Source organism: Chionomys nivalis, chromosome 21 (genome assembly GCF_950005125.1).
Source record: "Chionomys nivalis chromosome 21, mChiNiv1.1, whole genome shotgun sequence".
Classification (NCBI taxonomy): domain Eukaryota; kingdom Metazoa; phylum Chordata; class Mammalia; order Rodentia; family Cricetidae; genus Chionomys; species Chionomys nivalis.
The window spans coordinates 6,015,001-6,020,000 of record NC_080106.1 but is presented as its reverse complement, the minus strand read 5'-3'; the positions used below and the strand labels follow the sequence as shown (position 1 = coordinate 6,020,000).

Below are 5,000 nucleotides of genomic sequence, written 5' to 3'. Positions count from 1 at the left end.
AGGTGGAACAGCGCCTGAGCGTCCAGCTTCTTGACTCCATGCCCATCTTGGACCTCGGTGGTTGGCCTCCATCTCACAGATTCCATCCCTGCGCCCAGGCCTTGGCCTCTCAGGTTGGGTTCAGGAGGCAACCAACTGTTGATATCTGGCATCCCATCCCACCGGGGACAAGCCCACCAGCCGAGCGAGCCCTAGAGGGCACCCGTGCGTGGGAGCTGCCCCTCGTGCACGCGCGCATGCCCCTAGGCACTCGGGCCGGCGCACAAGCATACACACACACTCGAAACACACTCAAGCACGCGTGTAAGCACGCACGCGATCGGAGCCTACAGATAGACACGCAAGCACGTGGACACCCAGACGTACATCCACACGGGCACGCACGCACGCACAGCACACACAATCATGCAAGAATGCACACACTCCCGAGCAGAGACAAAAGCAGGCAAAACCCCAGACACGCATACGCACGCACAAGCATGCACGCACAACACACACACACAAACACAAAGGAGCCTAATGAGACCTACACGAAGACACGTGCACCCACATGGGGCTTCTCACATAAGCACGCACATTGCACATTACACACAGGCAAGCAGGCACACAGGCACGCAGGTGGGCGCACACCCCATCCCCGGGAGTGGGTGGGTGGAGCCTGCTTGCTCTTAGACCGCGTCCACCGCGTGCATTGCGTGGAGGGGGCGTGGCGATCTCTTCCTGAATGCATACACAGTGTTGTGCTGTGCGGGGCTGCTATGCCAGGCGCCCCTCGCCCCTCGTCCCTCGTCCTTCGCCCCTCGCTCCGGCTCCCGAGGGCCTGCCAGTGCCCGTCCAGCTCCCACCCGTGACACCCACCCCACGCAGCGAGTGAGTCTTCACTTCCTTCAGTGGTCCTGGCATTCCTTCCCCACTCGGGTGTTTCCCCTCGTGGGTGGGTTTCCTGCGTGCCTGAGGGCTCTGAGCGGTGGGTGGATTTGGAACCTTGTGAGAGGTGCGCCCTCTTTCCGGGGTGCGGATTGTCCTGGTGGTGTCCTGGTCCGGGCTGGCCATCGGCCCGCGGTCGCGAAGGCCAAAAGGGGCCAAAAGAGGAGAAGGAAAAAAAAAAAAAAGCCTACAGCACCCGGTATTCCCAGGCGGTCTCCCATCCAAGTACTAACCAGGCCCGACCCTGCTTAGCTTCCGAGATCAGACGAGATCGGGCGCGTTCAGGGTGGTATGGCCGTAGACGGAGGTGTGTTGTCGCTGTCGTGCCCCAAGAGCCGGCTGCTGCAACGCTGGCCTGCGCTCCTGCACGCCCGCCCGCCCCCACGCCCTCCTTAGTCCCCGTCCGAGGCCGAGTCCGAGGCCGACGGGGTAGGGGTGATGGTGGGGCTGGGGTCGGGCTGGGGTGGGGTGGGGTGGCGTTGGGTGGCATGAGGGGCTGGCCCAGGATCGCACTTGAACAGGGTTCAAGGCTAGCCTGAGCCGCAGGCCAGCCACTCAAGACAGCCTCTACCGTGCGAGTGAGTCTTAACTTCCTTCAGTGGTCCTGGTATTCCTTCCCCACTCGGGTGTTTTCCCTCGTGGGTGGGTTTCCTGCGTGCCTGAGGGCTCTGAGCGGTGGGTGGATTTGGAACCTTGTGAGAGGTGCGCCCTCTTTCCGGGGTGCGGATTGTCCTGGTGGTGTCCTGGTCCGGGCTGGCCATCGGCCCGCGGTCGCGAAGGCCAAAAGGGGCCAAAAGAGGAGAAGGAAAAAAAAAAAAAGCCTACAGCACCCGGTATTCCCAGGCGGTCTCCCATCCAAGTACTAACCAGGCCCGACCCTGCTTAGCTTCCGAGATCAGACGAGATCGGGCGCGTTCAGGGTGGTATGGCCGTAGACGGAGGTGTGTTGTCGCTGTCGTGCCCCAAGAGCCGGCTGCTGCAACGCTGGCCTGCGCTCCTGCACGCCAGCCCGCACCCACGCCCCCACGCCCCCACGCCCCCACGCACCTTCGCCCTCCGGAGTCCGAGTCCGGAAGGAAGGAAGGAAGAAAGGAAGGACGGACGGACGGACGCACGGACGGACGAGCCCCTCCAAGCCGCCCGCCAGCCAGCCTGCCAGCTAGGCCCTCCTCAGCCCTCTGCCCCGGCTCGGAGCCGGGCTCCAGGGCCAGCAGCAGTCGCCAGCCAGCCCTACCCACCGACCTTGTCTCCCTCGTCTCCCGTTCCTCATCATCGGGCACCCTCACCGCGCCCCAACCGTGCCCCTGGCAGGTTTGTTGGCCCGCAAGCTGGCTCCTCCCTTGCCCGCCCTCGGCCTCCCTCGGTGGGGTATCCACGGGTGTCGGCTTTGACAGGGCCTCAGGGACTTCCAGGGCACGGGTCGGCTTTGGACCCCGACTCTCCCTCCACCTGGGGACTGTTGCCAGGTAGAGAGCCAGCTCCTGGCCTCTGTCGTCCCGCGGGCCACTTGTGTCCCCTCTGGTGGAGGCGTGGCGGTTGGGTCCGGGGACATGGGCGGCGCCCGGGAAGGGGTGATGGTGGGGATGGGGTGGGACTGGGATGGGGTGGCATGAGGAGTTCGCCGGGGAGGTGCCCAGATAGGCTCAGGCAAAGCGGTCGGATCGCTTGGGGCATCCTTCCAGACACTGTCTTGCTGGTGCCCTACCTACGGTGGTGTCTCGACGGGTCTGGTAGTGGCTAGGCGCTAGTCTCTCATCATTGGGGAACTGTAGTTTCCTCCTAATCCTCCTCCTCCTCCACCTCTTCCTCTACCTGTCCCCCCCCCCCCCCCCGCTCCTGCTCCTGCTCCTCTTCCTCCGCTCCCCAGAGTAAGCCCCTCCTCCTGGAGAATCTAGAAAGCCTGGGATTGGGTCTCTCTAAGAGACTGTGTGCCTGTGCGCGCGCGCGCGTGTGCTTCCTCGCCGTCCAGAGAAACCTTGGGTTCTCTCTTTGGAACTTGGAATGCCAGCTCCCAAGATTCCAGTTCTGCCCCAAGTCCACCCCCACCCCCAGTCCCACCCCTATCCCCTATCGTCAGCCAGCGGGGCCATCCAGTCCCCCATTGAAGATGCCTCCCCGTGATGTGGGCGGCACGCCCGCCCTGCGCGTGGGGGAGAAGAGAAAAAGGCAGGCTGTCCAGCGTGGAAGATGCTCCTGGGCCGACCGGTGGGGCCGAGGGAACTTGGAACTGGGTCTTGGCGCTCTCTGCTCGTGGACGGTGGCGGCGGGGGCAGGTCCCGGGCCAGAACTCTCTTGGGCTATGTATCCTTATTTCCAACGGGCCACCCGGCATCCCCCACCTACCGCTCCTTCCATCAAGGAAGAGTCAAGAAGGCACGTCTGTTCCTTCTGCACCCACCTCTGGGGCTGAGCAGGACCTTCCTGAGCCTGGACTGTCATAAGGATGCTGTCGACTGGCATCTGAAACTGTCAGCACAGCACAGCACAGGACAGCACAGCACAGCACAGCACAGACCTCTCGGCTTGGCTCTGGGTGATAGATAGATAGATAGATAGATAGATAGATAGATAGATAGATAGATAGTTCCACCGGAGGGCTTAGGTGGAACAGCGCCTGAGCGTCCAGCTTCTTGACTCCATGCCCATCTTGGACCTCGGTGGTTGGCCTCCATCTCACAGATTCCATCCCTGCGCCCAGGCCTTGGCCTCTCAGGTTGGGTTCAGGAGGCAACCAACTGTTGATATCTGGCATCCCATCCCACCGGGGACAAGCCCACCAGCCGAGCGAGCCCTAGAGGGCACCCGTGCGTGGGAGCTGCCCCTCGTGCACGCGCGCATGCCCCTAGGCACTCGGGCCGGCGCACAAGCATACACACACACTCGAAACACACTCAAGCACGCGTGTAAGCACGCACGCGATCGGAGCCTACAGATAGACACGCAAGCACGTGGACACCCAGACGTACATCCACACGGGCACGCACGCACGCACAGCACACACAATCATGCAAGAATGCACACACTCCCGAGCAGAGACAAAAGCAGGCAAAACCCCAGACACGCATACGCACGCACAAGCATGCACGCACAACACACACACACAAACACAAAGGAGCCTAATGAGACCTACACGAAGACACGTGCACCCACATGGGGCTTCTCACATAAGCACGCACATTGCACATTACACACAGGCAAGCAGGCACACAGGCACGCAGGTGGGCGCACACCCCATCCCCGGGAGTGGGTGGGTGGAGCCTGCTTGCTCTTAGACCGCGTCCACCGCGTGCATTGCGTGGAGGGGGCGTGGCGATCTCTTCCTGAATGCATACACAGTGTTGTGCTGTGCGGGGCTGCTATGCCAGGCGCCCCTCGCCCCTCGTCCCTCGTCCTTCGCCCCTCGCTCCGGCTCCCGAGGGCCTGCCAGTGCCCGTCCAGCTCCCACCCGTGACACCCACCCCACGCAGCGAGTGAGTCTTCACTTCCTTCAGTGGTCCTGGCATTCCTTCCCCACTCGGGTGTTTCCCCTCGTGGGTGGGTTTCCTGCGTGCCTGAGGGCTCTGAGCGGTGGGTGGATTTGGAACCTTGTGAGAGGTGCGCCCTCTTTCCGGGGTGCGGATTGTCCTGGTGGTGTCCTGGTCCGGGCTGGCCATCGGCCCGCGGTCGCGAAGGCCAAAAGGGGCCAAAGAGGAGAAGGAAAAAACAAAAAAAAGCCTACAGCACCCGGTATTCCCAGGCGGTCTCCCATCCAAGTACTAACCAGGCCCGACCCTGCTTAGCTTCCGAGATCAGACGAGATCGGGCGCGTTCAGGGTGGTATGGCCGTAGACGGAGGTGTGTTGTCGCTGTCGTGCCCCAAGAGCCGGCTGCTGCAACGCTGGCCTGCGCTCCTGCACGCCCGCCCGCCCCCACGCCCTCCTTAGTCCCCGTCCGAGGCCGAGTCCGAGGCCGACGGGGTAGGGGTGATGGTGGGGCTGGGGTCGGGCTGGGGTGGGGTGGGGTGGCGTTGGGTGGCATGAGGGGCTGGCCCAGGATCGCACTTGAACAGGGTTCAAGGCTAGCCTGAGCCGCAG

General features: G+C 63.1%; 3 non-coding genes across 3 annotated transcripts; all 3 read right to left on the bottom strand.

Moving 5' to 3' along the window:
- Nucleotides 1-1,111: 1,111 nt before the first annotated feature.
- LOC130864248 (5S ribosomal RNA) lies at nt 1,112-1,230 on the bottom strand. Its single transcript, XR_009055940.1, has one exon. It is a non-coding gene; the product is annotated as a 5S ribosomal RNA (ribosomal RNA).
- Nucleotides 1,231-1,745: 515 nt separating this feature from the next.
- LOC130864247 (5S ribosomal RNA) lies at nt 1,746-1,864 on the bottom strand. Its single transcript, XR_009055939.1, has one exon. It is a non-coding gene; the product is annotated as a 5S ribosomal RNA (ribosomal RNA).
- Nucleotides 1,865-4,638: 2,774 nt separating this feature from the next.
- Nucleotides 4,639-4,757, bottom strand: LOC130864243 (5S ribosomal RNA). Its single transcript, XR_009055936.1, has one exon. It is a non-coding gene; the product is annotated as a 5S ribosomal RNA (ribosomal RNA).
- Between the last annotated feature and the right edge of the window lie 243 nt (nt 4,758-5,000).